This window comes from Vulpes vulpes, chromosome X (assembly GCF_048418805.1).
Source record: "Vulpes vulpes isolate BD-2025 chromosome X, VulVul3, whole genome shotgun sequence".
In the NCBI taxonomy this organism is placed as follows: domain Eukaryota; kingdom Metazoa; phylum Chordata; class Mammalia; order Carnivora; family Canidae; genus Vulpes; species Vulpes vulpes.
The window spans coordinates 85,166,074-85,191,048 of NC_132796.1; the positions used below are offsets into that span (position 1 = coordinate 85,166,074).

At 41.4% G+C, this 24,975-nt stretch overlaps 1 protein-coding gene across 12 annotated transcripts in view; it reads left to right on the forward strand.

Annotated features, from left to right (window-relative positions):
• PLS3 (plastin 3) overlaps nt 1-24,975 on the forward strand; it is an 88,493-nt gene that overhangs the window by 20,339 nt on the left and 43,179 nt on the right. For 6 of the 12 annotated variants that reach the window (XM_025983888.2, XM_025983886.2, XM_072743443.1 and 3 more), the window contains exon 2: nt 24,672-24,755. The gene's annotated coding sequence lies outside the window, so the exon portion shown is untranslated. Of the gene's footprint in view, nt 1-9,901; nt 10,018-21,008; nt 21,061-24,671; nt 24,777-24,975 lie in introns of those variants that run through there. The other 6 variants (XM_072743442.1, XM_072743439.1, XM_072743444.1 and 3 more) reach the window with 5 other exon arrangements.

The window sequence follows — 24,975 nt, forward strand, 5'->3', positions numbered from 1 at the left end:
GATTTGTGTTGCTAGATTGGCTCTCAGGAATCCTCTTATTTTGTAGAGTTACCCAGTGTGATAAGATAAGACACCTTTTGTGTTTATATTTATTTGGTACGTATTACAAGCACTAAAAGTTTGCTCTTGGTTATGTAATCACCCACTATAGCAAATGAGTTTAATTCCCTTTGGATGCAATGTCATTATCATATATTATGTATGCCAGGCACTGTTCTAGATGCTTGAGATAGATCGGTAAACAAAACAGACCAACCACTGCCTTCATAGACATTAACTAATATTAAATATTGAAGCAGTTGAGCAATTTTAAATCATTTAATGCTCTCAGCTTTTTTTTTTTTTTTTAAGATTTTATTTATTTATTCATGAGAGAGAGAGAGGGGGAGAGACACAGGCAGAGGGAGAAGCAGGCTCCATGCAGGAAGCCTGATGCAGAACTCGATCCCGGGACTCTGGGATCATGCACTGAGCCAAAGGGAGATGCTCAACCGCTGAGCCACCCAGGGATCCCCACTCTCAGCTTTTAAAGACTTTCATTGCATGAGCTTTGAGAACTCTTATACATTTTATCTGAAGTTTGAATAGGGAAAAATTGACAATTTGTTTGGAATATATGGCACTAAGCTGGAACCTGATAAGTAAATAATTGATTTTTTGGTTATCGCTTTTATTTTTCATTTCATTTCATTCATTATTTTTTTATTTGGTTATCGCTTTTATTTCATTTATTAATGTTATAATCAGAACGTTTTAGTAACTGAGGACTGTTACCAGTCGAACATGTGGATTTACTCTTCAGGATGGGCTTAGTTTGTGTGGAGGGAGGTGGTGAAAAAGACACAGTAGCCCTAGAAATTAATGCTAACGTATGGCATTTATAAATGTTGCCTTCAGTCACTTGGAGGATTCTAGAATTCTTAGTGTTCACCATGGAAAATGAATGTATCACTCAGTTATTTTTGCCTATGTGAGTAGTACAAGAGCTGACTCAAAGGATATGACATGATGGTTCCTGTCCTGCAGTGAAATAAGATGATGGCTTGTGGTGGAAACATGATGTGGTCATGCCCATATTCGTTCACATCCCTTGTTCGTTTCCTTTTAGAGAGGAACATCAGAGAGACTTTCTTGTTTCTTAATTTCTCGGTTTCTTCTTTGTATTTTCTTTTTCTGCCGTTTGTCCTTTCTCTTTTCTGAAAATTGCATTGTGATTACTGGCAATTCAGTTGGCCCAGTGTGTGCTTTGCAATAGTGTAAGTACCTCTGAGGACGGTCGTGGCAGAGGCATTATACCCATTTTAGGGAATTCATGACATATATGGGCACAGACGCTCTGAGTGAGCCCTTTGGGTGTGATAGGCATGTTTCATAACCTTTGTATTTCCTGATGCCATCTAGGACAGTGCCTTTTACAGAGTGGATGCTCATTCGGTATTTGTCTAAGTGAATTAGTAGAAGCCAGGAACTTTATTTTTGCATGCCAGTGTACTAAATACTCTCCTATAAGCACATGGAATTTTTTTATAACTTATTTTCATGGAAATTCTCAAACATATGAAGTAAAATAGGATAGTGAACCCCCCCTCCCCCGGCTTCAACAATTATCAATATTTGATGTTCTTTTTTTTATAGTAATTTTTTAAAATTTATTCATTCATGAGAGACGAGAGGCAGAGACACAAGCAGAGGGAGAAGCAGGCTCCATGCAGTGAGCCCAGCGTGGGACTCGATCCCGGGCCTCCAGGATCACACCCTGGACCAAAGGTGGCACTAAACTGCTGAGCCACCCAGGCTGCCCCAATATTTGATGTTCTTATTTTATCTTTTTTCTCCCCTTTTTATTTGTTTGGGATTTGCTTTAAAATATGCCGTATATTACCCGTAAGTACTATAGCACACCCAGTTTTTGTTTTTATTAATTTATTTTAAAGAGAGACAGAGACAGTATGCACACATGCGAGTGAGGGGAGAGACAGAAGGAGAGAATGCATCCTCAAGTAGACTTCCCTTTGAGCCTGGAGCCAGCATGGGGGCTTGATCCGAAACTTAACGGACTGAGCCACCCGGTGCCCCATAGCACACCTAGTTGTCTTTGTTTTTTTTTTCAAGATTTTATTCATGAGAGACACCAGCAGAGACATAGGCAGACTTCCCAGAGGGAGCCCAATATAGTACTCAATCCCAGGACTCTGGGATCATGCCCTGAGCTGAAGGCAGACACTCAACCACTGAGCCACTCAAGTGTCCCCACACTTAGTTTTTAATATTTTATTTTTTTATTTGTATTTTTTTTAAGTAAACTCTAGGCCCATTGTGGGGCTTGAACTCACGATCTTGAGATCAAGAGTCACATGCTCCACTGACTGAGCCAGCCAGGTGCCCCTAGTTTTTAATATTTTATTTACTTATTTTTTTTAAATAAATTTTTATTTATTGATGACACTCACAGAGAGAGAGAGAGAGAGAGAGGCAGAGACACAGGCGGAGGGAGAAGCAGGTTCCATGCACCGCGAGCCCGATGTGGGATTCGATCCCGGGCCTCCAGGATCGCGCCCTGGGCCAAAGGCAGGCGCCAAACCGCTGCGCCACCCAGGGATCCCCTTAATATTTTAAAATAGTAATAATGTCTGCACTTCCCACAGGCTTTTTTAACTTTAAAACCCTTTCTATTTTAGTTTATATCTGAGAAACACTGTTAATCTGATTTGCTACCCATGAGCTGGATATTTTGAAACAGTTTTTAACAAATTTATTGCCGTTAATCTTTTTATTTTTAAAAAAGATTTTATTTATTCATGAGAGACAGAGAGAGAGGCAGAGACACAAGCAGAGGGAGAAGCAGGCTCCATGTAGGGAGCCCGATGTGGGACTCAATCCCGGGTCTCCAGGATCATGCCCTGGGCCAAAGGCAGGTGCTAAACCGCTGAGCCAACCAGTGTCCCTGCCATTAATCTTTTAAAAAAATTTATTAAAAGTTTCTGAACTACACTATCATAAATTTATGTCTTTCAGACATGAACCTGATTCTGCAAAATGTGCCTTGGAATGGATAAGCTGTATAATGGTCCTCTCAGAATTGATATCAATGCATTAATTTTTCTTTTCATAATTCAATAGTCACAGAACTCCCATGAAAACCTACCTATGCAATTCTGGTAATTGTATTCTCAGTTTTGAAATTTCTTGTCAAAACCTGCATACCTGGGGCACCTGGGGTGGCACAGTCAGTTGAGAGTCTGACTTTTGGTTTCAGCTCAGGTTGTGATCTCAGGGTTGTAAGATGGAGCCCCGCGTTGGGCTCCATGCTCTGCACGGAGTCTGCTTCAAATTCTCTCTCCCTCTCTCTCTCTGCTTGCTCCTCCCACTCATGCTCTCTAAAATAAATAAAAATAAATAAATAAATAAATCTTTAAAAAAAAAAAAACCAAAACCTACATACCTTTATGTGTTTTATCTCTCTGAAATTCGAGGACTCCATGATAAACGTTAATAAATAAAGCACCAGTTATCAAAAAAAGTGTTGACCTATAAGCCTTTGGGGATCAAAATGACTTGGATACTGACACTAGGATGTTATTTGCTTTTTTATCTGTGTTGACATTTGTACCAGTGGTGCCAAAGCAATGGTAGTAAAACTACTGGTGCTTCTTAGCAAGAAGCAAGGCAGCAGCACCACCACCCTGTATTAGTAGTCATTGTATGCAACGCCACATACCCTTACAGTTAGATAAAAACCTACAATGTGTGTTTCATTTATAAGTGTCATTAATGAAGCAGGAAAAATTAATTTTATTGAGTCTGAAGTCTTGGGCATACATCTTTTAATATTCTGTATGATGAGATGGGAAACATACATAAAGCTTTTCTACTGTATATACATGTACACGGGTTATCCTGAGGAAAAGTACATGTGCAGTTGTTTGAGTTGCAAGCTAAATTAGCCACATTTTTTAAAAATGGAAAACTGTCTTTAGGGCAGCCCCGGTGGCGCAGTGCTTTAGCGCCGCCTGCAGCCTGGGGCGTGATCCTGGAGACCCTGGATCTAGTCCCGCATCGAGCTCTCTGTGTGGAGCCTGCTCCTCCCTCTCCCTCTGCCTGTGTCTCTGCCCCTCCCCCCTCTGTGTATGTCTCTATGAATAAATAAATAAAATCTTGAAAAAAAAGAAAAAAACCTGTCTTTACTTCAAAGATTGAATGACATGTTAACTGATTATCCAGACCTGAGTATTTGGGAGATATGTCATCAAAAATGAACCAAGTGAGCCTCACTGGCTCAGTCAGAACATGTGACTCTTGATCTTGATGTCGTGATTTCAAACCCATGTTGGATGTAGAGATTACTTAAAAACTTCTAAAAATGAACCAAGTGTTCCTGTTACTACAAGGCAACCACTGAGAGTATTTGTTGCCAATGATAAAATTGGAGCTTTCAGGCAAAAATTCAAAATCCTGAAAACTTGCATCAGCCGTTAAGTGTCAATACTTAGATTTTTCTGAGATTGGTGGTGTTTTTAGTGAAAGTGATTTGTTAGGGACGCCTAGGTGGCTCAGTGGTTGAGCCTCTGCCTTCAGTTCAGGGCGGGATCCCACCGGGAGTCTGCTTCTCCCTCTGCCTATGTCTCTGCCTCTCTCTCTGTGTGTCTCATGAATAAATAAAATCTTTTTTAAAAAAGTGATTTGTTAGATATTGTAAAATGAAGTGGGACAACATTTGGAAGATCTGTATTAGTCAAACAATATTGTTCCAGGGGACCAATGCTTGATTGTTACATTTGATGTGCAAGGTAGTCCAGGGAGTTTTAATGTAACAGGGTAGGAAAAATTCATCTGTATGATACCAAATTCCACACTGCAACCAACATTTAAGAAGCTACCAATTCTCAAGTTTTGCTGTAGCATTATAAGGAAGAATATCCATAATTATCTGAAAGGGCTCTTAAAATACTTCTTTCAACAGTGTATCTGTGCAAGGCCATATTTTCTGAATACGCTTGAACCTAAAACAACATTGAATGCAGAGGCAGACATGAAAATCCACCTGTCTTTCTATTAAGTTAAATGATAAAGCTGTTTGCAAAAATATAAACAATACACTGTCCATTTTGGGAAAATTTAGTGATTTTCATTAAAAATGTTACTTATGTTAGCATGTAATGGTTTATTGTTACTTTAAATAAATGCCTTAAAATTTTCCCAGTTGTAGTTTCTAACATGATAAATGCATTCGTAGATCTACCCTCATATCAAAAAGCTCTTTGGTGTCTTCAGGTCCTGAGGCCAAAAATTGAGGAATTGCGGAGTTGAATTTTTCTTGTTTCTAGTCCTTTCCTTTTTCCTCTCCCATTTCCTTTTCTTTCCTCTTTCCTTTTTTTGAATGAGAGACCCTCAGGATAGAAAAGTGTAGAGGATCTGAGTTGTTCCGTATGGTTTTACTAGCTGTGAACAGAACACAGATGGCTTTTTTCCCCCAGTGTTATTGAGATGTAATTGACATTAACATTGCATTAGTTTCAGGGGTACCACATAATGACTCGATATATGTATATATCGTAAACTGATCACCATAAAAAGACTAGTTAACCTCCAACACCTCATTTCTAATGATGAGAACTTTTAGGATTTACTCTCTTAGCAAACTTCAAATACACAATTCAGTATTAACTGTAGTCAGACAGCTGTCTTTTAAATCTGTTCTTTGCCCTGTCTGTAGTTCAACTATTTCTAGAAGACTCGAATGCTTCAAACTACCTTCTATTTATGTCAACCTTTTGTTTTAGTGCATTAGGACAAGGTATATAATTTAATGTATAATAGGACATTCTATTTTAAGATTCTGATTACTTTGTTACACAAACACTGAGCTAATAAATCCTTACTATTGAGGAGACATCCCTTGGAATTAAGATATATTTGTGGGTTATTTCCGCCTCAAATATGAAAAGAATGATAACATAAACCAGACACGCTTGATTGTTAAAACGGACATATCCATGCTGCAGGAAGACCATGCACCTACTACTACTCCTGGTATAAATATCCTAAACTTTGAAATATAGTCCAAAAGACAGTAGCAGTTCCCTATATGTTAATTTCTGGATGATCCCCTTGCTGTGATGCTTCACTCACTGTGGGAGTTATTTATTTGTTTGCTTTATAAGTCACGCAGGTGGGTAAAATCCTGTTTCATTAGAGGACAATAGGTCAGTGTTACCGAGGTGTGTCATTAAGCACAGTGGGAGGGGCCCTGGTGTATATGTCATACATGGAAAGAATATACTCGGTGTGGGTGCGGTGGGGAGCACAGTGTTTCAATGAGAGTCACCCTGATACGTTGGTGAAACTCTCAGGAAACTTCGGGTGTGCCTCTTTCCTTCCTTTCCACTCTTAGGGGTGTGTGTGTGTGTGTGTGTGTGTGCAGAGGTGCGTGTGTGTGAACTTTTACTTTACAGATTTGTACCACCTGAACATTCATCATGATGAATTTTGGAATACAGCAGCAGAGTAGGTTTTCATCCTGTGACCTGCTGAGAAAAGACATGACCTGTCTTCCACAACTCCTGCCACCATGTCCTATTCCCACACCAACTTTCACTACCCACAGTAAAAGCAGGTTCTGTTCCCACGTGGCGTCACACAGAGGCGCTCGCAGCAACCTGCACACCCACACATACTCAGATGAGGATGCATGTAGGTTACAAAATGGGCCGCAGACTAAAACTGGTTCAACGACTGATGCGGTAGAGCAGTCTTTTAGAAAATGGCCTCATATCTCCTAAGGAGAAGATGTGCATTTTTGAAGGGAGTAGCCATCTATTCCTGGCACTTTCACAACCTCGTGAGGTTTTGCAGTTTACAAAGTTCTATTATGTTGTAAATGGACTTTAAAACCAATGACCAGGGGCGCCTGGAAGCATCTGCCTTCCCTTGAGCCTCGCCTTCAGCCCAGGGCATGATCCTGGAGTCCTGAGATGGAGTCCCACATCGGGCTCCCAGCGTGGATTTCTGCTTCTTCCCTGCATGTGTCTCTGCCTCTCTCTATGTCTCTCATGAATAAATGAATAAAATCTTAAAAAAAAAAAAAAAAAGACCAGCTGTTGATGGGATTTCCCTGTGATCAAAGATTAGTCTTGGAGTTCACGAAGCTAGCAAGGAGATGCGCTCCATCCGATGGATTCTGAAGGGAAGGTCAAGAGAAGCTGATTCCAGGTACCATTATTATTGAAGAGATTAATAGCACTTGAGGCAGACCCTTCTAAGTGGTTGGAAGTGACAAGGATGGTGCAGAAAAGGTAAGGCTGGGAAAACACACTTTTTTCTTTTTTAAGATTTTATTCATGAGAAACACAGAGAAAGGGGGAGAAGCAGGCTCCCTATGGGGGAGCCAGATGCAGGACTCGATCCCAGGACCCCAGGATCATGACCTGAGCCAAAGGGAGAATCTCAACCACTGAACCACCCAGGTGCCCCAAAAGCCAACATTTCTGGTCTAACAGTGATCCTGTCATCTTACTGAGGCGATAGTCTGCACCCTAATTTCCTCCCATCTGTATGATGCACCATAACATATACGAGTATCTCCTTTCCAGTTAGCTTAAAGTGTTCGGAAAGTACTTACTGTCATATATTCCCTGGCAGGCTACAGGCGGATAGTGCTGTACTTATTTTTACAAACGGTGAAATTGAGACTCTGGAAAGTTGAAGGGGCTTCACAGAGTGAGTCAGCAACAGAGACAGATGGAAAAACACATCATCTGGCTCCTGCCGCTATATTCCTACTGTTCCGGATTTGTTGCCTTTTGATATTTCATGCAGTTTTTGTGATTAATGAAATAAAGTGCTTCCATTAAGGAGACAAAATGTTATGCAGAGTATACTAATGGTGGTTAGTGATGAGGACAGGAGAACACTCTGCCTCATGACGTGGACCATCCTGAACCCTTTTACAAGCGAATGCAGTAAGAGTTACCTCCTTATTTTAAGAATTCAATATGTTGTCCGAACATGCCTTGGTTTGCTTTCTATTATTTATAAAGGACTGGAGTTTCTCTTCTCTCACTTTCTTTTTTTTTTTTAATAAATTTTTTTTTTTATTGGTGTTCAATTTACCAACATACAGAATAACACCCAGTGCTCATCCCGTCGAGTGCCCCCCTCAGTGCCCGTCACCCATTCATCCCCACCCCCCGCCCTCCTCCCCTTCCACCACCCCTAGTTCGTTTCCCAGAGTTAGGAGTCTTTATGTTCTGTCTCCCTTTCTGATATTTCCCACACATTTCTTCTCCCTTCCTTTATATTCCCTTTCACTATTATTTATATTCCCCAAATGAATGAGAACATACACTGCTTGTCCTTCTCCAATTGACTTACTTCACTCAGCATAATACCCTCCAGCTCCATCCACGTTGAAGCAAATGGTGGGTATTTGTCGTTTCTAATGGCTGAGTAATATTCCATTGTATACATAGACCACATCTTCTTTATCCATTCATCTTTCGATGGACACCAAGGCTCCTTCCACAGTTTGGCTATTCTTCTCTCACTTTCATTCATATTAGGTAGATAGGGCAGATGGTAGTAGGCATGTTGTATCCCAGAAAGATTATAATAAGGTCTGCCACTTAGCACCTTGCTGAAGCCAAACACTCTTATGTATTTCTGTCATCTCCTTTAATCATTATAGTAACACTGTGAAGTATGTGGAGTTAGCTCGATTTTACAGATACAGAGAGAAGCTAAGTAGTTGTTCGAAGTCAAACAGTTCAAGTCTGGCAGACTCCTAAGACCCTAATGCTTGCACCATGCTCCATTTCCTTTCAAATGTTCGACTTGCCCCATGTCAGTATTGGAAATGATCTCTTAAGGTGCGCCTGGGTGGCCCAGTCGGTTAAGCACCTGCCTTTGGCTCGGGTCATGATCTCAGTGTCCTGGGATGAAGCCCCGCATTGGGCTCCCTACTCAGCGGGGAGTCTGCTTCTCCCTCTCCCTCTCTCTCTATCCCTCCACCCACTTGTGTTCTCTTTGTCAAATAAAATCTAAAGAAGTGGTCTCTTAAGCCTAGCACAGTACCTCTATGAATTTTCTGTTCTCTCCCCTAAAAGGCACCCCACAGAGAACCAGTTGCTTCATTTAGCAATTGACTGATTAGAATTGCTTGATTGGTTTAAAAGCAAATTTCAATAGGAAGAATTCCAGTGATCCCGTATCTAACGCCTGCCATGGGCCAGGATATGATCTCAATTTATGTAGAGGCGCAGGAGCTGAGGCAACTCGCCCAAGGACTCCCATAGTCCTGAACTACTCTGCGATACTGCCTCTGAGTAGAAGATTATTCAGTTCAGCCAAGTATTGGCTTAGTTCCTATGCGCTGCGCCTATAGAAAATATAATTCCCACACTTAACAGCTGACATTTTCAAAAGAGAACAAGACCTAGATCCTCAGCGATAAATGCTACATAACGCCTAGCATAGGGAGCATAAATGTATGAATAGGTATAAATCGAAATGAACAATAGAGAATGTAAGTGGTCTGAGACACTTTATTTGTCTTTCTAAGTAATGTACTTTCCTATGGACGAGTGACTTGGGCACTTGGGAGAAGCTGGTTCCATGTGTTCTAAAATAAGCAGGTTACTTGGCTAATGTTCAAGCTCTAAATAGGTATGTGGGTTGTAGCTATTTGACCTGAACCAACTTTTAAATTCCCTTGTGGTCTCTCGCAGGATTTCAGTGGAGCCGGAATTTTTAAAAATTAACTTTTCACTAAATCTTGTAAAATTAGAATTTATTAATATTTGGCAAAATACCGTAAGGCTGTCAGGAAGAGGATTCGTAAGTATTGTATCATTCCTTTGTCAGGGTGTTCTCTTTTTCTAGCAGGAAGTGTTATGACTTGCTTTCTAAAGTTGCAATTGTAAGAAGAATGTTGGGTTTCCAGATTGGCTTTCTGGGCGTGGGAGGTTCCTTCTATTAGTGCTGGGAGAGAGAAAGAAACAGGTTTGCTCTCGTCGCAGAAGGGTAACTATTTTAATATTATTTTGTTAGGCTCTAACTTCTAGGTGATTGAATATTAAAGCAGAAATTTATTTAAAAACCTTGAAATTCTTACTGTGTGTTTGGGTAGTTAAACATTTGGAGATGCATTCTAAACCTTGCTTATTCAAAGAGAACCAAATAGGAGAGAAAAGTTTTGAAGTTTTAGAATCTAAAATTTTGTCTTTATATTCTACCTTTTTATTATTTGAGGAATATTCTAGGAACTTTGTACTTTCTAAAAATTGGTTTTGAAATCTTAATTATATACCTGTATCTATCAAGTGAGAGGCCCAGAGGTTTAAATGACAGAAGCTATTACTTTATATCTTGTCAGGGTGGAGGGGAGTGGAATTTCAAATGCATTTGATGCCTTTGATCCATAAATGGTTTTTCAAAATTCTGGAAAAGATGAGGTAGCTGTCATGATAGAATAGGTTATGATTAGGCCAGTATTCTTCTCATATAAAATGACTTATGACAAATGTTGTGTTACTATTTATATTTTACAAGATACATGAAAATCATTGGTGATGAAATTTTGGTGCTGTTATTGTAATGCGGTGGTGATAGTGCATTCCAATGCCCACAAAAAGTCCTCCGGGATTTCCACCCATTGGTTATCATATATTTCTCCTTTTTCCAGCAGAGCTAGCTATCTGCCTCTGATACGCGTATGAAGTAAGAAGTGTTTTCTCCGTTAACAAGTACTATATCTTAGAACATGTAAGCAGGGTATGCAACACTGTGGGAGGCACTTTGAGTACGTTTTCAGTTTTTCAGCGTAGCTCAAAGCCTAAGCTAAAATTGTATCTCTAGTGACTTCTGAATTGTACATCATAATATTTTGGTTTGAATTGAAGCATGGTAACTAGTCTGACCTTGCCTTGTGATGTGTGTGTGTGTGTGTATATATATGTGTGTGTGTGTGTGTGTGTGTACGCACAGAAGCCCCTGAAGGTTGTCCTTGACTTCCATGTTAATTTTCATAGGAAAGGACAATGGAGGGCATTCCTGGTGGCTCAGCGGTTTAGCACCACCTTCAGCCCAGGGTGTGATCCTGGAGACCCGGGATCTAGTCCCACGTTGGGCTCCCTGCATGGAGCCTGCTTCTCCCTCTGCCTGTGTCTCTGCCTCTGTTTCTCTCTGTGTGTCTCTCATGAATAAATAAATAAAATATATTTTAAAAAAGAAAGGACAATGGAAATACCCCTCGGATGTGAAGCTTAATTAATTTCATTAGCAGCAAATGTATTTTTTCATGAATTACTCAGATATCTGAAGAAAGTGTCAGTGTTCACTTAGGCAATATAGACAAGCTGAGATTTTTGCAAAGGAGAATGTGCTGGGTTTTTTTTTTTTTTTAAGATTTTATTTATTCATGAGAGGACACAGAAAGAGAGGCAGAGACATAGGCAGAGAGAGAAGCAGGCTTCCTGTGGTGAACCCGATGGGGGTACTCGATCCCAGGACCCCGGGATCAGGACTTGAGCTGAAGGCAGATGCTCAGCCACTTAGCCACCCAGGTACCCCAAGAGGGTGCTGATTCAGTCCAAGGAATTAACAAGCTTAGCTTTGTAAAGGTGGGAGGAAGAGAGGGACTACTTTGTTGTTTGATCTTTGGCTTTGTTATAGTATTCTTCATCACATCAAGAGGGGCTTTTAGAATATGATGAGGACATACCTTAAATATCTGTAAACTCTTGACTGGTAAGAATGTAAAGAATGTCTTCAATCTGACTAGATTGAATTGAATGTTTCCATTATTGGAAAAGTAACCAACTTATTTTTAAATAGCCACTACTTTAAGGTCTTATCTCTCTCTCTATTAAGTACAAAAAGAAGAAACATTTACTTTAAATGGAAGTATTTGATATTCCTCCAGGAAATGACACAGGATTGGGCACCCTTTAGGGTTTAAGTGACTCATAGATATTGGTACTTGGAAAAAAAAAGATCAATTAGAATCTAGCTTATGCCGGATTCTAGAATAGAATAGAGGTATTTCCAGAAAATGAATGCATTTCTTAAGAGAGCTATGTAGGGCAAAACCATGAGATGTCTGGGGTTTGCTTTAAAATAATTCAAGAGAGAAAGAGATAGAAAAGGGAAGGGGGCAGGAGGGGAAGAGGAGACGGGGTGAAGCAGGGTGTGGGGAAATCCTGATCAATGTACAGTCTGGGTGGGGGTTTATGAGTGTTTATTGTACTATTTTCCCTTTTGCGTATATGGAAAATTTTCATAATAGAACATTCAAATATAGCTTTATTTACGTTTATTTCCAAACATTACTTTTACCTATGACTTATGGATTTGTCAAAGCATGATTGGTGCCCGGTATGTATTATTAGAAAGGTGAAATGTGCTGCTTGGTTGTCAAAACTGTAGCAAGTAAAAACTGTTCCTGGAAAAAAAGAGAAAAACCTTTCTGTTGGACTTCCAGCTAAATTCAGAGGACAGGCTGCAAACATCTTGAGTAGTTTTGTAGTATCTTGAAGCAGTAAACAAGAGTAAATAGCTAAAGCATGCTAATAGGCTAATTGCATGTGAAGGATATGGGAACATTATTTTGTCTTGACTATTTTGTTCACAGCTTTCTCTAATAGATTATGCATTTTTAAAACCAAGGAGACAACTATTTAGCCTGCTTTATGTTTAAGTATGCTCGCTTTCCCTTCTTGACTCAATCGGAGTTCATTTATTCAACACACATTTTTTAGTAGGGGCTTATTATGAGCCAAGATACAAAGTCAAATAAGATACCAGCCTTGCTTTCAAGGAGCTCCCAGACTGGTGGAAGAAAAAGAGAAGTAGGTGGTCATCCTATAGTGAGAGGGGACAGGGCTACAGGAATTGGGGTGGGGGAGTTAGTGGTTAGCAACTAGGGCTCTGTGGTGCATCTCTTTTAAAACGATGGAAAGAAGAGGCTCCTGGGTGGCTCAGTGGGTTTAGTATAGTCTGCCTTCTACTCAGTTCAGGTCATTCTGGAGTCCTGGAATGGAACCCCCCACCCCCTGCTCAGTGGGGAAATCTCTCCTCCCTCTGCCCCACCCCCACCTCACACGTGTGCACTCTAAATAAATAGAATCTTTTTTTTTTTTTTAAGATTTTGTTTATTTATTCATGACAGGCAGAAACAGAGAAGCAGGCTCTTCCCAGGGAGCCCAGTGCAGGACTCGATCCCAGGACCCCCAATCCCCGGGATCACAACATGAGCCGGATGCTCAACTGCTGAGCCACCCAGGTGCCCCAATAAATAGAATCTTTAAAACAATGCAATCAAGAGAATTTGAGATGGCTTAATTATTTGTAGGTACTAGAGAAATCAGAAGAGGGCTAACATAGCTTAGTTTAATTAACTCTGTGCAGTTACCATGTATGACCTCGCAAGTAACGGCCATCTCTACTTCCTTGCACTTCTTAATAAAAGCCTTTATACTTCTCTCCTACATCTCAAGGGTTGTTGGAGCAGCGTACCTGCAGGAGATAGCAATGTCTTCCTCACATTAAATAGTAAGCTAATGTTTAAGTCTCCTTAAACATTCAAGGATACATCCAAGGCAAAGTTGCACTTGTAGGTGGGCCACTATGTGGGGTGGGGTAGAGTTAGCCTCCGGTCACTGATGAGCCTTCTAAAGTTCATTTCTCCATCGATTTGGAGTTTGAAACCCGTTGTCATGGAAGTAGTAGGTAAGGTTTTTCAGGTCACTTCACAAATGTTCCTGACATGATCTACTGTGTTACCCGAAGTAATATATTGTTGTGTTCATGTTATTTTAATCTAAATGAATTATAGAAGCATAGTTTCTAAATGTAGCCAGATTTATGTTCCATCAGCCAGTTGCTTTAGTCTGGAGTCCTCAATCCTGTATGACCTAATACCATCTACAACACTGCCTCGTGGGAAAATGCTGTCAGTTTTATTTGGGGTCATCTAGCCGTGTCCTCTGTTCAGTTTTACCAGTTTGTGGCAGAAATATCAAGTAGAATTAGCAGCAGATCTAGGCCTGACAACCTCACTGAATCAAGTATGCTGTACGTGTTGAATGTTGCTTTCGTAGAACTTTGCTCTCCACATTGGCTATCGGAAGCAATTTGTCATAATGCTGAGGTGCTGGGACAATCGACAGTAAAATCTGTCACCACTTTCTTTCTGCTCTGACCTTTCCCAAACTCTCAGGACTAGGACCCTGTGACGTGGGAGGGCATTTAGAGTTCAACTCCCTTGTTTTGACTTTCAGAGCAACAAATCATTAAACTGAGAAAGATGCACGTAACCACTTAAGCTCTCACAATTAATTATTCCTATACCAAGATTCCACCGAAATTTTCTTTTTTAAAGAGGATTTTGGGGCAGCCCAGGTGGCTCAGCAGTTTAGCGCTGCCTTCAGCCCAGGGCCTGATCCTGGAGACCCAGAATCGAGTCCCATGTTGGGCTCCCTGCATGGAGCCTGCTTCTCCCTCTGCCTGTGTTTCTGCCTCTCTCTGTGTGTCTGTCATGAATAAATAAAATCTTAAAAAAAAATTTATTTGAGCGAGAAAAAGTAGAAGTGTGGGGAGGAGGTGGCGGGGGGGTGCAGAGGGAAAAAGTGAAGCAGACTCCCTGCTGAGCAGGGAGCCTGGAGATGTGGGGCTCAATCCACAAACCCCCAGATCGGATCATGACCTGAGCTGCAGGAGATGCTTAACCGACTGAACTACCTTGGCGCCTCTCTGCTGAAATTTTCTAAAAGAAAGCACACAAAACTCCAAACTGCTTGCCCCTTGAGAAAAATCAATTGTTCAGTTTAAGAACAAATCACACAAAACAAAGAAACCGACTATGGGTGCCATAGTGATGACTTACATATAAAAAAAAGATCCTTAAAATAAAAAGTAAATCCCGTAGATACTTGAGTCTTTGCTTATGTTTGTACTAAGTTATTAGCACTGATACAGTGGGAGTGGTTGTCCACAGTACTTAGCATTTAAGAGGGTGAAATGTAGTCATATTAAATCCAGTGAAGCATGAGCCTATCTTATAGAGGAATGAGTGGGCCACAAGAGAGGTAAGCATTGGTGTCCTTACTTCTTAAAAGTATGGTGTGTTTTATTGTTGGTACCCATTTAACATGAATGTTTTGAAGAAAGAACTTGTAGAATTCCATAGTATATAGTGTTTACTGAACCTGTGTCCTGTATTCTGTATGTTTCCATAATAGGTTTTAGTGATTTCAATTCAAGTTGAATTGAATTCAAAGTTACCCTTTAACGAAAACAAGTTAGTATTGGCTAGGGAGTCATTGTCTACGTTTTCTGGTAACTGCATATTTTTCAGTACCATGGTCACATTTGTTAAGAAACTTTCGGTGATCTTGGGTAGCCACTATAAGGGCATGAGCCTTCTTTCCAAAAGCAGTGTGTAGCCTCTTTGTTTTTGCTTTTACAGTAAGAGTACTTCGTTAACTTCACTCACGCACACTCTTCTAATTTTACACTTGTGGTGCAGCTTTGCATCTTGGGTAAAATCATGTAACTACCCTAGGCTCTGGTTTCTTCCTTAAGACGGTTTCAGTAGTGGTTGGATATTGAGCATGCTGGGAATCCTCACTACCCTCAAAACCCTGCAGTCAGTTGAAATATTTTTTTTGAGCCACACCTCTACTCAGGATCCGACAGTGGATCATTATGGTGGGAGTATGGAAGAGGAAGATGGAGTAAAGACTCTGTTCTTGAGATATAAATAATCTTTGAAATGAGACTAGCAGAGCAAGTAGTTAGCACACACAAGTATTTGTGTGCTTTTTTCGAAAGAAGGAATCCCTTTTATTGGGGAAGAATATTCTCGAAGCAAGTTGGAGGCGCTATATGGAGGAGGGGGCAGGTGAAATGAATCAACTAAGATGGCAGATGTCCCAGCCAGATGGGCCTCATATGCACTTTTGTAACTAAGGGAGGAAGGCTATAATGAAATTGCCAGATTTTGCTATAAGATTTGAAAGCCTATAGGACTTGAAGAGGAAGGGCTACAGAGGGCAGAGTCACTAGGAAACATGCTCTGGAAGAGGGTGAGGCTTCTGCTAAACTAGGAAGGGTGAGTACGATTTGGATAGGGAGAGAAGGAAAGTGACGAGGGCATTCTAAGTGTGAGAGGTGGAGACAGAAGGGAGCCTTAGTGGGAGAGAAGGAAAGAGGAAGGGGCAGGATAAAACAAAAGGTACTGATGTAGGAGTTAACAGGACACATTCAGGAGGATAGTTTTGATCAAAAAGCTAACTGAGTGTTGCTGAAATGTAAACCTGGTGAGGTATGTCCGGTAGGACCATTTCAGAGGACTTGAATATCGGGCAGAGATTAGACAAGCTCTTTTATTTTTTTAAAAAAGATTTTATTTATTTATTCATGAGAGACACAGAGGCAGAGACACAGGCAGAGGGAGAAGCAGGCTCCACACAGGGAGCCCAACGTGGGACTTGATCCCGGGTCTCCAGGATCATGCCCTGGGCTGAAGGCAGTGCTAAACCGCTGAGCCACCCAGGTTACCCTGGACAGGCTCTTTTAAACATAAGCAATTACAGCTTACTAGAAGGGGACAGGCATGATCAAAATGATTGTGGGCACTAGCTGTGGGACATATTTTTATTCAGAAGATATTTATTGAAAATGCGCTGTGGAGGCACCTGGGTAGCTCAGTCAGTTAAGAGTCTGACCCTTGATTTCAGCTTAGGTCACGATATCAGGGTCATGAGATCAAGCCCCATGTCAGGCTCCATGCTGGGCATGTAGCCTACTTGAAATTCTCTCCCTCTCCCTCTGCCCACCCCCTCCACTTGCATGCTCTCTCTCTAAAAAAAGAGAAAGAAAATGCACTGTGTTTATGCATTTTTCTAAGTGCCATGGTGAATACAGAGATAAGTAAGCCGTATCTTCACTCTAATAAGGTTATAGTCTTTTTGGGGAAATAAATTCATTCAAAAAGCTGTTATTTCAGTAGGCTGCATAGCAGAATGATTGAGAATACCATTTTGCTGCTTACCACTTTAGTGGCAAGCAGACCTAGGTTTGAGACCTGGCTCTACCTCTCAAGAGCTGTGTGACTTTGGGAAAGTGACTCAACCTCTCTGAGCTTGTTTGCTCTTTTGTAATAGGAGAATAACAGTATCACCCGGTTTATAGAGTTTCTTCTGAGACGTAACTTTCATAATGCATATAAAGCATTTAGCAGAATGCACCTACATAATAAGTCCTCTGTAAATGTCAACTGTAATGTAAACTTACAATAATATATTATTATATTATCTTAATTATTATTATTATCTACTCTATAGGCACTGTGATCAGGGCTGGGAGTATGAAGATGAATGGGATATGGCCCCTTCCATCAAAGAGCTTTGTTATAAATGCTATCCTTGTGACTGCATTTTCCCATTCAAACATTGGTACCTAGGCTCTGACAGTAAAACAAGGTATTTAAAATTGGAGCTGTCTGAAAAAAATCCTGTGCTGGCTGTTATAGAAGAAAACACAGCCAGTACTGGGCAGAGGATTGTCATCTCAGGTGGGTTCAATCTGAAGAGACATCCTCAAAGATGCGTTTGAAGAGCAGAAAGGAGGGACACCTGGGTGGCTCAGCAGTTGAGCGGCTGCCTTTGGCTCAGCACGTGATTCCCTGTCCAGGAATCAAGTCCCACATCGGGCTCCCTGTGGGGAGCCTGCTTCTCCCTCAGCCTGTGTCTCTGCCTCTCTGTGTCTCTCATGAATAAATAAATAAAATCTTAAAAAAAAAAAAAAGGAAGAGCAGATAGGAGATGTGTGGAGAGCATTCCACTACAGAAAAAGCACAGGAGAGAAGGAATGGGGGAGTGGTAAGAAACGGTGGCCTGCTTGGGAAATGGACTTTTTCTTGAGTGTGAGTCAAGGGTGCCAAGCATGTGATGGGAAGTGACATTGGAAATTTACACAAGTATCAATACAGAAACATGTAGGGCCTTGAGTGTCACGCGTGAAAGGTGGGATTTTGTGTTTTGCAGAATCGATCATAGATCTCTTCAGAGAGCTGGCAGGGTAGAGATTACATTGGAGGGACACAAGACTGGAGCTAGACCAGCTAAAAGGCTTTCGGAATAGGCCAGACATGAAGTGATCAGGGGCATGATGGAAGAATCCAGACTGCTTGTTGACTTCACCCCTCCCTGTGTTTGTTGTGGCCAGGCTTCAGTTTCAAATTTGTAAGCCTGCAGAACATGAAAGGGAAACCTGATTTGGCCGGGGAGATAGCTGAAAAGGGGAGCTAATGCAGCAGGAAGTTTAGTATAGACAAGACGCTGCGACTTTCCTGACTAGAAGCCTCCTTGCTGAGCTTCCTTCTCTCTTGGCCAGAGGGTCAAGTCCAGATTCTGAGTGTAGCCCTTCGAAAGTGGATCCTGACCTTCGGCTCCCCGTTGTGTGGGTCCTAAACACGAGGCACAGTGAGTGCTCCAACCACCCTGTGTGTCTCCGCCTCCAGAATAGAATCTTCTCTTCACATCTCTGTGCCTAGAATGCCTTTACCAGTGAGGTCTGTCTGAGGAATTCCTACTTAACGTTCCGAGATAAGGTTCAAAAGTCCTTCTCGGCTAACCTTCCATGACCCCCACCACTGCTCTCACCCCACCACTCAGGAGATAGGACTTGGAGAGCGTGACCGCACTATTATTATGTCTCAGTTTCTCTGTTTCTCCCACTAGATGGTAAGTTCTTGGAGAGAAGGGGACTTGGGGTCCTAATTCCCCATAGAACACAGCACCCAACACAGTGCCTGGTGAGCCTTCAGTTATGGACCAGATATAAATGAATAAGGGAGTGAATATGGTAGACAGTCAAGTTGAAATCTTCTAGAAAGTCTTTTGGAAATACAGGTCAGGAGCTTGAATAATCATGGCAAGAGTAGGTGAGCTTCAGCTCAGCTTTGAGCACCCATGTGACCCGGGGCTAGAGCTGTTATCTTCCCTAACTAGGGAGGAGACAGGGCGGCAGTTTCTGTTGGTGCAGGTGAGTATGTGAAGTGTGGGTGTTCCAAAGCGCTGCCCGGTTTGGACAAAGGAGGGTGACACATACACCTCTTTCTGTTGACCTCTGTTGAATTATTCACACACAGTGGTGGCACTGGTGTTTTTGGTTGTTGTTTTTTTCTTCATTGTGAAAGAATGTGGTTTTCCACATTTTGCCCACCTTTTGTTGCTCTCTTCTTCGTGATGCGAGCTTAAATATGTGTTGCCAAATCTCTGATTTAAGTAACCTGACTTGCTTTCCCAATCATTATTTACCTGGCCTGCTAGTTAGTGGCCGGGGATCAAATCTCTGGTTGAATGGCCCCCTGCCTTTGTCTCCTAGCTCCCTGTCAGTGGCCAGAAAAAGGAATGCAGAGTTCGTCACCAACTCCCGATTATCCACTGATGGGATTCCCAGCGTGTGGGCCCTGCCTCCCGCCCCACATGCTGCTGCTGAACACAAAGGTTAGCAAATAGGTCATTCAGTGGCTGCATTCCTCCAGTGAATCGCTGTAGGGGGTGAAAACTGGCACCCCTCCTCCCCTCCATCAAATACCTTTCAGAACTTGACTAATAGTTTCAGGTAGTTAGTTGTAGGTACACCTTCCTCAGCAAAAGATTTGTGTTCGGGATCTGAGTGTAGTTAAATAAGCCGGTGGAGTGGTTTCATAATTGGTGCATTGTTAGTCAAACTCTGTAATTAGGGATGACTTCACTGGCCTAAGATTTCTCTATGGGTGACGCCCTGAATTCAGACCCAGTCGGTCTGTCATACACCATATCCTTTTATGAAGAAACCGACAAAACAAGGGTTTTTGTTTTTTTGCTTTTTTTGAAAATCTGTTTTCCTTTGTCTCAGATGTTTAGGGAGAGGATCTGTGTTGGTTTTGTTGTTTTTTGTTTTGGGGGGTTTTATTGTTTTGTTTTCTGCAGCTTTCCCTTTATAGAGGCGGCCAGCAGAAGACCTAGGGAGGAAACAGAATTTGGGACAGATCAAAGTGCTTTGCAGATGAGAATTCAGAAAAATGCAGGGACCCTGGGAACTTTTACTTTTGATTAGTATTTCATTTGGCTACATTGAAATGAAAGGAAAATATTTCTATTTTCTTGAATATCAGCGTGCACGCTTCCACCCCACCCCACCTCCACCCACCTGTCTCCCATGTAAGAAAAAATTCACTTCTGTGGGAAGACAGGCTGGGGACTAAAAAATAAAAATAAATAAATAAAGGTCAGACTTTCTTTTGGCCTGCCAATCACATACTGTGAACCTGAGGTTAAACTTTTTCTTCAGCAGGTGAATTTACGTTTCACCTCTTTACCTGTTACTTTTCATCACTGATGGAAAAAAAAAAAATGTGCAGACTGGGAGGAATAGGACACTATCGACAAGCTGATAGGGATTTTTTTTTTTAAGATTTTATTTATTTATTCATGAGAGAGGCAGAGATACAGGCAGAGAGAAGCAGGATCCACGCAAGGAGCCCGACGTGGGACTCAATCCTGGGACTCCGGGATCATGCCCTGAGCTGAAAGTGGTGCTAAACCGCTGAGCCACCTGGGCTGCCCAGATAGGGATTTTTTTAAGTGGTCCTGAAATGTTGAAAGTCAAATCTGCATTTTCAAATATATCTCCTGGACACTCTTCAAGTTGGAGTTAGAAACCAGCCTTGATGAAGGAGCCAAATTGAGTCATGGGTGAAGAGTGGCTGACAGGTTTCATTGGGCCCATCCTTCTTAAATTACTTTGACTAAAGGCTTCTAATTTTTATGTATGAAGGACATCTTTATACTCTGTAGTCAATAATTATAGGGCAAGTGGAAAAACTTTTCACAGACCCCATTTAAAAAGCTCTTACTAGGATTTATGTCTATTTTTATAAAGCCTCTCACTACTTCGACATTCACTTATTCCACCATTTTCTTTCACCAAGGATTTGCAGTTACTGTATTAATATTTTTTTACAGGGTAACTTCACATATGCCATCTTTAATCTGCATGAGGACCCTGGGGAAGGAGGTATTTATTGCTATTTTCAAATGGGGAGACTGGGAGCCAGACAAATAAACTTGTTCTTAGACACCCTGCTAGGAAAGAGCAGAACTGCGCTCCCACTTGGTGTTTACTGATTCCACATTCCAAGTCGTTCTATCTTTCTCTATAACACTCTACGACCCCGGGTGGGAACGACCATCGACCGTGTTTAGGGCAATAATGAGGTCAAATCCCCGGTTTTGCTTCATAAGCCCCAGCCTAGGATGTTTTAGTCACTTTGAGAGAAAAAGACCCTAAAGTGCAGTGAAAAGGAATAGAGTTTCTGTAATTTGAATGTGTAAGATTTTCATTTTTAAAATCTTCATTGTAGGGGCACCTGGGTGGTTGAGCATCTGCCTTTGGCTCAGGTCATGATCCCAGGGCCCTGGGATTGAGTCCTGCATCGGGCTCCCTGCATGAAGCCTGCTTCTCCCTCTGCCTATGTCTCTGCCTCTCTCTGTGTGTGTCATGAATAAATAAATACCTAAAATCTTCATTTTAAAAACCTACCCTACAAGCTTTCCTGAATTATTTAAATGTGCTGTTTTTCTCCCAAGATAGGACTTAATGGCTTCATTTCCTTAAAGATACCATCAAATACCTATAAGTAGTCTTGAGGGAAAAAAACCTTCTTTTTAATCCATCATGGGAAAAGGCCTGCATTACATAAGTTACTTTAAAAACTGACTTTGGGATACCTGCATAGCTCAGTCGGTTAAGCATCTGACTTCGGCTCTGGTCATGATCCCCGGGTCCTGGGATGGAGCCCCAACATCAGTCTCTCTGCTTAGGGGGGAGCCTGCTTCTTTCCTCTCCCACTGAGCCTCTGCTCTCCTCTCCCGCTTTCTCTCTCCCTCAAATAAATTAAATTTGTTGTTGTTGTTGTTGTTGGACAGCCCAGGTGGCCCAGCGGTTTAGCGCCGCCTTCAGCCCAGGGCGTGATCCTGGAGTCCCGGGATTGAGTCCCGCGTCGGGCTCCCTGCATGGAGCCTGCTTCTCCCTCTGCCTGTGTCTCTGCCTCTCTCTCTCTCTCTCTCTCTCCCTCTGTCTCTGTCTCTCATGAATAAATAAAATCTTTAAAAAATAAAATAAGTTTTTATTGTGACATCACTAAAGCATCTATGGTGAGGCTTTTTTTTTTTTTTTTTAAGATTTTATTTATTTATTCATGATAGAGAGAGAGGCAGAGATACAGGCAGAGGGAGAAGCAGGCTCCATGCAGGGAGCCCGACGCGGGACTCAATCCCGGGACTCCAGAATCTCACCCTGGGCCAAAGGCAGGCGCTAAACCGCTGAGCCACTCAGGGATCCCCTATTGTGAGGCTTTTAAATTTGACTTTGGGGGCACCTGGGTGGCACAGTCCATTATGTGTCTACCTTCCGCTTAGGACATGATCCCAGCTTCCTGGGAAGAAGCCCTGCATCGAGACTCCCTGCTCAGCAAGGAGCTTGCTTCTCCTCTCGCTCCCACTGCTTGTGCTCTCTCTCTGTGTCAAATAAATAAATAAAATATTTTTAAAAATTGATTTTGTATTTCCTGGCTTTAGCTCTGGTGCTTCAGGGTAGCATTTATTTGAAATAATTATAAATAAATGAAATTGGGTTTATTTAAGTGAGAGAGTCCTAAATTCAACTATTCTGTTATCCTGGACCAACTTGCCTGGAAATGTTTTGGGGATAAATGCATATTCCAGTTCTTTTTATTCATGTTCCAATGTGCCTCCTGAAGTCTCCTGTGAATCATAGGTGTTTTGGGGGAAGAAAACAATTTTTATTCTGCCCTTCTAGGTTCTTTGGCTGATCTAATGATATTGACATAAGACAGATTAACAAGAGAAAAACAACAGTTTAATGACCTGCATACCTCCTGTATCCAAGGGAGAGACCTAGGAAAACTGAGTAACTCCCTAAAATGGCTGAAGTAACCATCTTAAATACCACTTTCAGCTAAAGACAAAAGAAAATGCTGGGGGTGGAGAGTCAGTTACGGGAGGTGACCAGGAAAAGCATGGTAAACAACAGTAAGCTTGTTATGCAGATTTAAGACTACGCCTTCCCCCACTAGTAAGAGTTTCTAGAGATTTAGATATTCTCTTCCTGTAGAACAGGGAGACGCTCTGACAAATGGAGATTTCCTGTATGAATATAAATATTTCATACAAAAGGTTAACTTCTTTTCAGGGCTTCACAGATGTTTGCTATTTCTTAAAACTAACCAGGCTAAAATAGTCAATATGTCAAGGAGACATTTCGGGATGGTATATTTTGCTCCCCTTCAGTGTAAGAAAAGTCACTTTAGGCTTTCGTTAAGACGGGAGGATGCCTGGGTGGCTCAGTCTCTTACCCATCTGACTTCAGCTCAGGTCATGACTCTAGGGTTGTAGGATCGAGGCCCCCCCCCCCCCCCCTCCATTGCATTGCATTGCATTGGGCTCCCCACTCAGTGGGGAGTCTGCTTATCCCTTTCCCTCTGCCCTCCTCATGTGCACATAAATGTGCACTTCCTCTCAAATCTAAAAAAAGACAATTAGAAATAAGAAATGAGAAAACTTGAAAGTATATTAATGCTGTGTTATATTGATTTCTTAAATTTACACTTTTGAAGTATAGTTGACATACAATGATTATTTTCAGTTATACAGCATAGTGAGTCAACAACTCTATACATCGCTCAGTACTCACCACCATAAGTGTAGTTACCATCTGCATTAATTTTTTTTTAAAATGTTGCCTTGAAATCATTTCTGTGAGATCTAAGTATTTCCTAATTTTGTAGGAAGGACAAAGGTACTTATGTCCTGGTCCATCTGAAAAGAAATTAATAATCTTAAAGTCTCCAGAGCCTTTTCCCTTCTATACCCTTGTTGCAGCCACTAATTCCCTTTGTGTCAAATTATAATTATTTATGTGTTACCTTACCCAGATTATAAATTCTTTGAGGGCAGGAACTAGGCATACAACAGATGCCTAAAATATTGGTAAAATTGTGTGAGGATGGAGGCGTTGTGTCTGTGTTGGGGACGAATATGAAGAAGAGGGAAAGAGATTTCTGCCCTGGTCAGCCTTGCTGCCTGCAACGGGAAGAAGGGTTTAGTCAGGGTTGAAGAGTCAGACAGGAGGGGTAGCTGTGTCTACAACCATCTCTGTCTAATGCGCTTTTTCATAAAGAAGGGATATGGTAGTATGAGAATAAAATCTTTTTTTTTTTAACTCACATACTTTAGATCATTACTGATGTACAAACTGCCCAAACTGTAAAGGACCTTTAGAGACAAAGGAGAGGCCACATATTTTAGATTTTCTGAGATGGTCTCACTTTCAAACTTTGTGTGCCATTGTTCTACATGGTATATAGTTCATGGAGATGGTTAATAATTTCGTATTGAAAACATGACTACTTAAAACTTGCATAAAGAAAATTGGAGTAAATCCTATATAGAATTTTTGTAATCAGAGTGTTAACACCATAATAGTAAAATAAAGGATGCAAGTACTACCATTAGATTACAGTTTAACATATGAAAAAATGGCTTTTTACTCTTATTTTTTTTAATGCCTACTTCATATCTAACTGAAGATCTTTCTTTACTTTCTAGAGCCTCAGACTACTCTGGAAGGTGATTTACCTAACTTATCTACTGAGGAGTTTGTCCCTCTTCAGTGACATTTTAACATCATAGGTAAGAAAAGTTCATGCAGAAGTAAGTTTTGTTTTCTGTTTTTTAAAAGTATGGTTATGGGGGGCACCTGGGTGGCTCAATTGGCAAGCGTCTGCCTTATGCTCAGGTCATGATCTCAGGGTTCTGGCATCAGGTGGTGTCCAGCTCCCTGCTCCGAGGGGAGTCTGCTTCTCCCTCTCGTTCTTCCTCTCCCCACCCCCTCAAGCACTCTCTCTCTCTC